The sequence below is a fragment of the Bidens hawaiensis genome, unplaced genomic scaffold (genome assembly GCF_021521415.1).
Source record: "Bidens hawaiensis isolate Kalapana, Puna unplaced genomic scaffold, B.hawaiensis_p1.1 tig00058093_1, whole genome shotgun sequence".
Classification (NCBI taxonomy): domain Eukaryota; kingdom Viridiplantae; phylum Streptophyta; class Magnoliopsida; order Asterales; family Asteraceae; genus Bidens; species Bidens hawaiensis.
This window is the reverse complement of record NW_027500497.1, coordinates 10,566-20,605: the sequence shown is the minus strand read 5'-3', so window position 1 is coordinate 20,605 and position 10,040 is coordinate 10,566. Positions and strand designations below refer to the sequence as shown.

Sequence of the window (10,040 nt, the reverse complement as noted above, 5' to 3'; positions counted from 1 at the left end):
AGTTGATGCAATTTTCCATTAACAAAAACGTAAAGTGTTTAAACAATCAATTGATGAAGCAAACAAGATCAAATAATGTATTTAACCAAATTCATAACCGATAAAGCACAAAGAATCTGATTATAATCAGTTTACACAAAACCTAGCCTAAAGTGATAACAATTATGTTTAGCCTGACATCAGCATCAGGAATAGTTCGCTTATATGATGAAAGGATGGAAGCATGAACTGATTGGACGAACCAAGGTCTTCTGAATAATGCAAAATCGTCATAGGGTTCTTCAACAATTGGCAGTATGAAGGATATGTCGAATAGGGATTGAAAACCGATTATAATACCAACTAGGGTTTTTCCCATCTTTAAATCCTTCGCATGCGCGAGGATTCCCCCCCCCCCCCCCCCCCCCACTCCAACTCAATTCGCGTAGAGAGAAGAAATAAAACCACATAATCAGATCCGTTTCTTCAAGAAACCCAAAATCCATATATTATGGGCACCGTAACTCATTTTCTAGCCCATGATATGCTCGTTTTACTTCTAAACGTCCGTGAATCGCTTCTAAACTCCACCAAACTCCAAAGCAAGCATGTAAAAGACTCCAATTATTATCTTTAATGCTCACATACCTAAATATAAAAAAGCAAACTTGAAGTGACATAGTTCACACTATAAACTCCATAAAACTAAATATTAAATACGCTAAACTACTGGAAATATGCACGACCATCAGATGCATGTTGAGATATAAAATAATAATAATAATTTAGATGTTCATATTTCTAAATGATGGTTATTAATTATATTGATCATGTCGGTTACAAAACTTCATAATAAGTATGTATGTATTCATATATGTGTACACTCACGTCCCATTTAGAGCATCCACATTCAATCTATCAAAATATGTGAGTGTGGTTTTTGTAATGTAAGAAGTGGTTTTGAGTACTGTGAGTGGATGAGAGATAAATGCAATGATTTTTCTGTATATTTGAAAAGTTAATGTTCATGCCTAATAATGTTTTAATATATTTTAAAAGTGGTTGTGAGTGAAGGAAAAAGAATGGTAATGATAAATGTATAAAAACGTATTATTTAATTGAAAAAGAGAGAATTGTAGTGATTTTTAGTGTAATTGTGGATTTGAAGATAGAGGATTGGATGAGAATGCTCTTACAATATCTATCTCTATTTTTAAAATTTTAAAGAATTAACAAAAACATTGCTACATTCCTTCTTCAATCTTCATCTCCACCCCTCTAAAATTTAACAAAAACTCACACTTCCTCCAAATATAAAAAGCTACTAATCACTAACATATCATCTCTCTCACCCACACACACCAACACGTCAGGGCAGGTCCTCAGAATTCATGTGTCCCGGCCGAGCTAGAAAAAATATGTCCCTTAAACCTTAACGTACTACATAATGTAATCACATTTTATTATACGGCGATTAAAGTTATGACAATAAACATAACTATTAGCAAAAATCATGGTATTTGAATGAGTTTATGACATATTGAATAGACTAATAGTTAACCGAGGAATTGTGAAGCTCTCCTAACATTCTTTATAGCAAATTGGTGAATCAGCTACTTGTAGTTTATGCTCTCAAATAATATGTTCTCGAAAATTATCATCGCCAACCCGCTAAGTCTTTTTTCGACACCGGGATATTGTTAGTTGGCTTATGTATGAATTAAAGTTACAGTTGAAAAAAGTTGGGGGGGGGGGTATTTTTTATAAAGATAAATAAATTTTAAGTGTATATTTTGTTTCACATGATATGACTAGTAAGGGTAATAATACATGTTGCACAAGGAAAAGTAAAAGGCGACTATAATAAAAGAGTATCACATTGTTAGTCGTCACTTATGACCAAACATTGGTTGGGTGTACTCTCTTTCGTTACCCACATGATCACCTGTCAACTACCTCCAACTCACTTCTCCCCTTAACCTAGCGACTTAGTTTCCATCTATATATATCACCTCCATCCTATGTTCTTCTTCACCAATCAATCAACTTCTCTCTCTCTAAAGTGGTTGTGTTCTTGCCATACTCGCGACGAATGGAGTTGGATGACATTCTAGGTTTTCTTGATGTAATCACATTTTATTATACGGCGATTAAAGTTATGACAATAAACATAACTATTAGCAAAAATCATGGTATTTGAATGAGTTTATGACATATTGAATAGACTAATAGTTAACCGAGGAATTGTGAAGCTCTCCTAACATTCTTTATAGCAAATTGGTGAATCAGCTACTTGTAGTTTATGCTCTCAAATAATATGTTCTCGAAAATTATCATCGCCAACCCGCTAAGTCTTTTTTCGACACCGGGATATTGTTAGTTGGCTTATGTATGAATTAAAGTTACAGTTGAAAAAAGTTGGGGGGGGGGGGTATTTTTTATAAAGATAAATAAATTTTAAGTGTATATTTTGTTTCACATGATATGACTAGTAAGGGTAATAATACATGTTGCACAAGGAAAAGTAAAAGGCGACTATAATAAAAGAGTATCACATTGTTAGTCGTCACTTATGACCAAACATTGGTTGGGTGTACTCTCTTTCGTTACCCACATGATCACCTATCAACTACCTCCAACTCACTTCTCCCCTTAACCTAGCGACTTAGTTTCCATCTATATATATCACCTCCATCCTATGTTCTTCTTCACCAATCAATCAACTTCTCTCTCTCTAAAGTGGTTGTGTTCTTGCCATACTCGCGACGAATGGAGTTGGATGACATTCTAGGTTTTCTTGATGTAATCACATTTTATTATACGGCGATTAAAGTTATGACAATAAACATAACTATTAGCAAAAATCATGGTATTTGAATGAGTTTATGACATATTGAATAGACTAATAGTTAACCGAGGAATTGTGAAGCTCTCCTAACATTCTTTATAGCAAATTGGTGAATCAGCTACTTGTAGTTTATGCTCTCAAATAATATGTTCTCGAAAATTATCATCGCCAACCCGCTAAGTCTTTTTTCGACACCGGGATATTGTTAGTTGGCTTATGTATGAATTAAAGTTACAGTTGAAAAAAGTTGGGGGGGGGGGGTATTTTTTATAAAGATAAATAAATTTTAAGTGTATATTTTGTTTCACATGATATGACTAGTAAGGGTAATAATACATGTTGCACAAGGAAAAGTAAAAGGCGACTATAATAAAAGAGTATCACATTGTTAGTCGTCACTTATGACCAAACATTGGTTGGGTGTACTCTCTTTCGTTACCCACATGATCACCTGTCAACTACCTCCAACTCACTTCTCCCCTTAACCTAGCGACTTAGTTTCCATCTATATATATCACCTCCATCCTATGTTCTTCTTCACCAATCAATCAACTTCTCTCTCTCTAAAGTGGTTGTGTTCTTGCCATACTCGCGACGAATGGAGTTGGATGACATTCTAGGTTTTCTTGATAGCAAGACCATTTTAATCACTGGTGCCACCGTCTTTCTTGCTAAAAGTACCCCTTCTTTCTCTCTCTCTCTCTCTCTCTATATATATATATATATTAATATTATTCACAAATGTCATGTTATTTGTGTATGTGTGTAGTATTTGTGGAGAAGATACTAAGAGTTCAATCGAATATGAAAAGGTTATATCTTCTTGTGAGGTCTCCTAATGCCGAATCCGCTTTGCAACGTTTCAATAAGGAGGTGTGTATATATATATATATATATATATATGAGAGAACTCCATTTTATGAAGAGAACTAATAATGAAGTATTTTTAATTTAATTAAAAAACATATTTTTCAAATTTATTTTCTTTCATCATTCTTATATGTTGTTGTTCTTCACCACAAAAAAATATAAAAATAAAAAAAAAATTAAAAAAATTAACAAGTAATGCATATATGCAATACACCGACTTTTGTTATAATGCATATGTGCAATAGTGTGCATTTGATATTTGAAATAGTGTTGAATAACATATATATAGTTGTTTGTATTTTATATTTGCAATAGTTTTATATTATATACAAAAATTAAAAAAAATCGATATAGTGCATATGTGCATTAATGTTGTATTACATATATGCGATAATGTGTTTTGCATACAATTATTAGTGTCGTATTTGCATATATTCAATAGTGTGTATTAGATAATGTATTTGTGTTGTATTATATGCAATAAAACACTATTTTATATATACAATACACATTAATGCACATACGCATTACATCGACGGTTTTTTTTTTATTTTAAAAAAAAATTATTTTTTTTAGGAACAATATCATCTTATTAGAAGGAGGAAAGAAAAAAAATCACAAAATAATTTTTTTAAAATAGTTAAAAATAATTCTTTACTAGTTCTCTAGTTCTCTTTTTAAGAGGAGTTCTCTCTAGATCCCACTCATATATATATGTATATATTGATTCGTTTATAAGTCTATATTTGCTATTTTAATACGTAAGGATGTAAAAATACTTCGGGTTTGTGTAGCGGATGTTTCATACGACTAATTAAGAATAATATTGCACATTTGATACAATACGATCATATTGTTTAGTTCATTATTATATCGATCACTTGATGCTGGGATCACGAAATGGTTTCTATATTTCAATCTACTTTTTAAATTGTATGCATGCACACATGCTTGCATGCATGTCTCTAACTATAACAAAATCCAAGACTAGTTACAAAAAGAAGATCTTTCACCATTTCTAGGAAATTGATATTGGTAGTTAACTAACGTACTTCAACTTACGTATAGTCACGTATACCGAATAAAACGGTGGTCCAATAAACATAATTACATAAATACTTAAAAGAAAAGTTAAATAATTTTCAAATAGAAACACTAATATATATGTGTACATAAAACCTAACAAAAAAACAAGTAATAATTTAAATCATTAATTTACAGGCAGTAGCAAAGGGCTTGTTCAATATCTTGAAAGAGAAGTATGGTACAAAACTGCAGTCTTTCTTGTCGGAAAAGGTAACTCCAGTCGCCGGAGACATCACCTATGAAAATTTGGGGATAAAATATGAAAAAAATGTTTATTTTGAGAAATGTTGTCACCTTTTAAAAACCTATAGTTATGAGAAAAAATTATATAGAATGATTTTGATGTTTCGTATTTAATTTTTTACAGATACGACACTGCATTAGCTTTGAATGCATTTGGAGCTAAAAATGTTTTAAGTTTTGCTAGCAAATGTGTTAAAATGAAGTTGCTTCTCCACATATCTACGGGTTAGTATATACGTACACTTGATATTATTACCAGTGCTTACTAAATGGACCATAATGCCACGCAGGGGATATTATATGATTCGTGTGCTTAGGTGGAATCCACTTAGGCATAGTTACCTCTCTTTTCTAAGAGCATCAACAACAACAAACTAACACAAGCTGTCACATCATAGCTACATTACATTCCAAACTTTTCTTAAAAACTCAACTTTTTTTCACAACAACAAACACACACAAACTCAATTAACTAATATTAAACGTGTATATATAATATATGTATGTGTGTATGTGAGGGGGGTTGCCACATCATCCGTTTGTTGCAAGTTTGCAACAACAAACTTCTCAAGGCAAACTTAGCTCTACAACGGTGAAGTTTGTGATGTTGTTGTTTGCTGCGGAGCCTGCAGTGACACATCATCCAAACCTCGAGAAATGGTGTATGTTGTGGATGCTTTAAGACCATAAGTCCATAACACTTGGTCGGTCTAAGTATATGGTCAAAGTAAAATAATAAAATTTACATAAAAGATTCTAGGTAATGTCAAATTTAAAATTTGACATAATATAAAAAGAAAAAAAAAACAAGTTCAATTTGACAGTTAAATAAACTTTTGAATTAGTTGTCTATTATTCACGGTTTTACTATCGTAACTGAATTTGTATACAAGATCAAAAACTGGGTGAAACTATTTAAAGTTAAAATCATAGGTAGAGGTGAAGAAAGTTAAAAGTTAGTCAGTTGTCCGTCCTTGAAACAAATAAGGCAAGGTAAACTCTAAACGAATAAAACTTTTTCTCATTTTTTAAGCTAAAATCCTTCATTGCTCTTTCGCTTGTCTGCGTAAAATGATAAAAGTCTATGTACTTTTGAATCACTTTCGTATCAACACTAGATTATGAATATTAACTACACAAATTTTATTACATTCGTAACTATGATAAACTTTAAAATTATCTCAAAATTCAGCTTTTGTCTATGGTGATACTCCCGGGCTCATATTGGAAACTCCATATCATTTGGGAAAAGCACTTAACGGTGCACACGGGTTAGACATCAACACAGAACAGAAAATCATTGAAAAAAGATTACAAGAACTTAGCTCTGATGAAACATCTACAGATGAACGGATTAAATTGGCCATGAAAGATTTGGGTATTGAAAGGTAAAAAATGGTTTTGCTTTTACCTTCAAACATTTTCTTATTTTGCTCATGTATCCTATTGATTATGATATAAACTTTCGATACGGGATGAACCAGCTAACACAGATTTTGTGGGTTTAAGGCTTAGTTTGAGTCAGATTTAGTATAAATCCATGAACACACTTAGTTAAATTGGTCGACTTATAGTTTGACCGGTGTATTTTTATAAACGTATTTATTAGGTATTGTATATTACACTAAAAGGATAAATAGGTTTAAGTAATTTAACTTTAAAAAAAAAAATTCTGTAGTTGTTTTTGTGTTTTGTTAATTTGTTATCTTGAGTAGTAATATGACAAAGAAACTAGGGTAAACTAATTAGACGGTTGTGACCGTATCAATCCATGGTTACAAGAGCCGTGTACAGCTTCGTGTGTTTTAACATGATGTTCTTATAGTTAATTGCATTTATTCATAACAATCATAAGTGTCTTAAGTTATACATTGCGTTCATTCATTATACACAGGGCATATAAATTCAGGTGGCCAAATACATATGTGTTTACTAAGGCATTAGGAGAAATGATGCTCGGACACTTGAAAGGAAACATTCCGTTAGTCATTCTTCGACCAACGATCATCACCAGCACCTACAAAGAACCCTTCCCTGGTTGGATCGAAGGCGTAAGGTATTTAATTCATCACATCATTCTAGTGATTGAAAATTTTAATAACTAACAAAATTTTCTTATAAGAAATCATTTAAAATAATATAATACCATAGTACGTATTTGAAAACCTCAGGACAATCGATAGCTTGGCAGCTGGTTATGGCAAGGGCTACCTATCATGTTTCATGGGTGATCCAGAATCTGTAATAGACGCGGTGGGTTTAGTTTATTCATGATGTTAACTAATTAATTAGTTTGTTTTCATGACTGGAATCGCTAACTATGAATTTGTAAGCAATGAATTGACAGATACCGGCAGACATAGTAGTGAATGCTATGATCGCGACAATGGCAGCACACGCAAATCAAACCGTCATGTGAAATAATATATCATACTGGGTCTTCGGTATCGAACCCATGGAAGTACAAATCGATTCCACAAAGTTGGTATAAGTATTTTACAAGGCATCCATGGATTAATAAAGAAGGCAAACCAGTTATAGTTGGTGAGATTAAGGTGTTGAACTCCATGGCTAGCTTTCAAAGATACTTTTCTCTTCGTTATCTCCTTCCGTTACAGGTTAATAAGAATTCTGATACAGTACTATATTACAAAATTTACTATTCACAAGAGATTGTGACAAAGATGACGCTTTTAACGTATCAAATCACGTCGTGCCATTAGGGGTGAGTAAAAAACGGTTCGCAACCGTCAGAACCGAGGAACCGGAACCGAACCGGTGCCTCAGAACCGCTAATGCGTGTACCGGTTCGGTTCTCAGAATTTGCATTAAACGGTTCCCGGTTCGGTTCTGGGTAAAACCGGCGGTTCTAAACTTGGAACCGAAGAACCGGAATATTCAAAACGTTTTAAATAAATTTACCAATCCTCATTTTTTATAGAGTAACTTATTAACCGGCATCCATTCAATCATTTTTTAATTCAAATCTTCTTTCTTTACGTTCAAGAACTAGCAACCATGATCAATTTTGATTTAAGCTATCAAGGTAATTTAATATAAAATGATATGATCTTCCATTAATCTATCGTTGCTAATGATTTATTTAACTTCAACACTTAGGTTTTAATAACGGATGTTCATGTTGTAATCTAAATTAGTTTTACCGTGAAAGAAGACATACAATTGTATAAACTTGTTTTGCAATTTGCAAAATTTGCATAACTCATTTGATAAATAAATTATCGAACCGGTTCTAGCCAGAACCGCTTAGCGAGAACCGGCTTTAGCGGTTCCGGAACCGAACCGGTTTACTATAATAGGTTCCGGTTCCGGTTCTACTTTTCACTCGTTTTCGCTTCCGGTTTGATTCCGGTTCCGGTTCAGTTCTCGCGGTTCTGAACCGTTGCACAGCCCTACGTGCCATCATTAGTGTGACATTTTTTTCACAACAAAATCGTGTTTGCAACTTTAGTGATAAAAAAATGTTGTATTGTATTTTGTTACAAAACTAGTAATACTTTATATAGCAAAGTAGCGTCTGCTTTTGTCCATATACAAAACTAGGATATTATTGCAAAAGTACTTTGCTAATAAGTATAATTGACTTTTTTTATTTATGTACTATGCATATCATATTCTCATTCATGAATGTATATCCAAATGTGTTTTCAGGGTTTGAACGTTGTGAATTCAGCTTTATGCCATGCTTTTAATGGAAGATATTTAAATCTTAGAAGAAAGACCAATTATGTGTTACGGATGGTGGAGTTAGACAAACCCTATTTGTTCTCAAAAACCTTGTAAGCTCATTCTTATATGATCACCTTTTGATAACTCCCAGATCATTGTGATTTTATATAAGTCGTTTCTCTTTCTTTCTTTTAACAGCTATGATGATTTGAATACTGAAAAACTTCGTCAACTAGTAAGAAAAAACAAAGATGAAGCCGCCATGTTCTATTTTGATCCCAAGATAATAAATTGGGACAATTATTTCGAGCTTACACATCTTCCTGGTGCTGTTAAATACGTATTCAAATGATCCCGAAGCTCACTATGAGAACTTATCTCGTGTTTTGTCTATGTATTTCTTTGTATTAGTGTCATAAGTTATGCTTGATTTGCTTTATTGTAACCATGGTCAGCTTTAAAATAAAGACACGTTGAAGAAAATGTTCTTGCATGTAATTTGTAACCCCGATGTATGACATATAATATAAATAAAGTAAGTGCTTTTCATTAAAAGAGTTAAATGTATCAACTCGCAGTGAGACGATTTCTCGCTGTTGCCAAGCTCCAACATGGGAATAACCATTTGTTTGAAGTCGTCATGATTTACAAAAAATATAGTCATGGATCACACAAATCTACAGTCACGTATCAATCTTGTCTCTAATCTTAAATGCATATGTCGTACAACCAATCTTGTCTCTAATCTTGAATGTCATCTTTTTACCCGCGTAGCTTGAGAAAATCGTCATTTTATCATAATATGATGTAATTCTCGTTTCACCTATTTTTATATTGATTAGTTTTTAGTATATTTTGGTTCGTTATAAACGTTTTTTGTAACATCCTACTTTCGGTTATATTAATAAAATAAAGTTCATTTATTTATAGCGGGTCGTTATCGGTTTAGTTGAATAGAATACGAGATGGACTTGTGTGGGGTAAATGGATATGGGTTATGGACTTGGGCTATGGGGGAATGAAGGAAAGACCATGGGCTTAAGCCCATGATCAAAAATATATATACCCTTAATCCTCCATTTAATTCATTTACACATATCCCTTACACCTCTCAAACACACACTTAAGTTCTCTCTCTCTCTCTCTAGCCTCTCTAGCCGAAATATAGAAGAAGAATCGGATCCCGACCCAAGGTATGATAGTATTTTGTTGTATGAGCTTAAATCCGTTAGATATAATCATGAAACGACGAGCCGACACAGTTAAACCGTTTAAGTCACGAGATCCGGGTGGATTCGGGTATAAACCGAACCTATGATGAGCT

General features: G+C 33.0%; 1 pseudogene across 1 annotated transcript; it reads left to right on the top strand.

Annotated features, from left to right (window-relative positions):
• The first annotated feature begins 3,425 nt into the window (after nucleotides 1-3,425).
• Nucleotides 3,426-9,156, top strand: LOC143602181 (fatty acyl-CoA reductase 3-like; annotated as a pseudogene). Its single transcript, XR_013147788.1, has 10 exons — nucleotides 3,426-3,504; nucleotides 3,597-3,700; nucleotides 4,919-5,069; nucleotides 5,102-5,251; nucleotides 6,219-6,414; nucleotides 6,921-7,082; nucleotides 7,198-7,279; nucleotides 7,374-7,644; nucleotides 8,699-8,826; nucleotides 8,915-9,156. The product of XR_013147788.1 is annotated as a fatty acyl-CoA reductase 3-like (transcript).
• The last annotated feature ends 884 nt before the right edge of the window (nucleotides 9,157-10,040 follow it).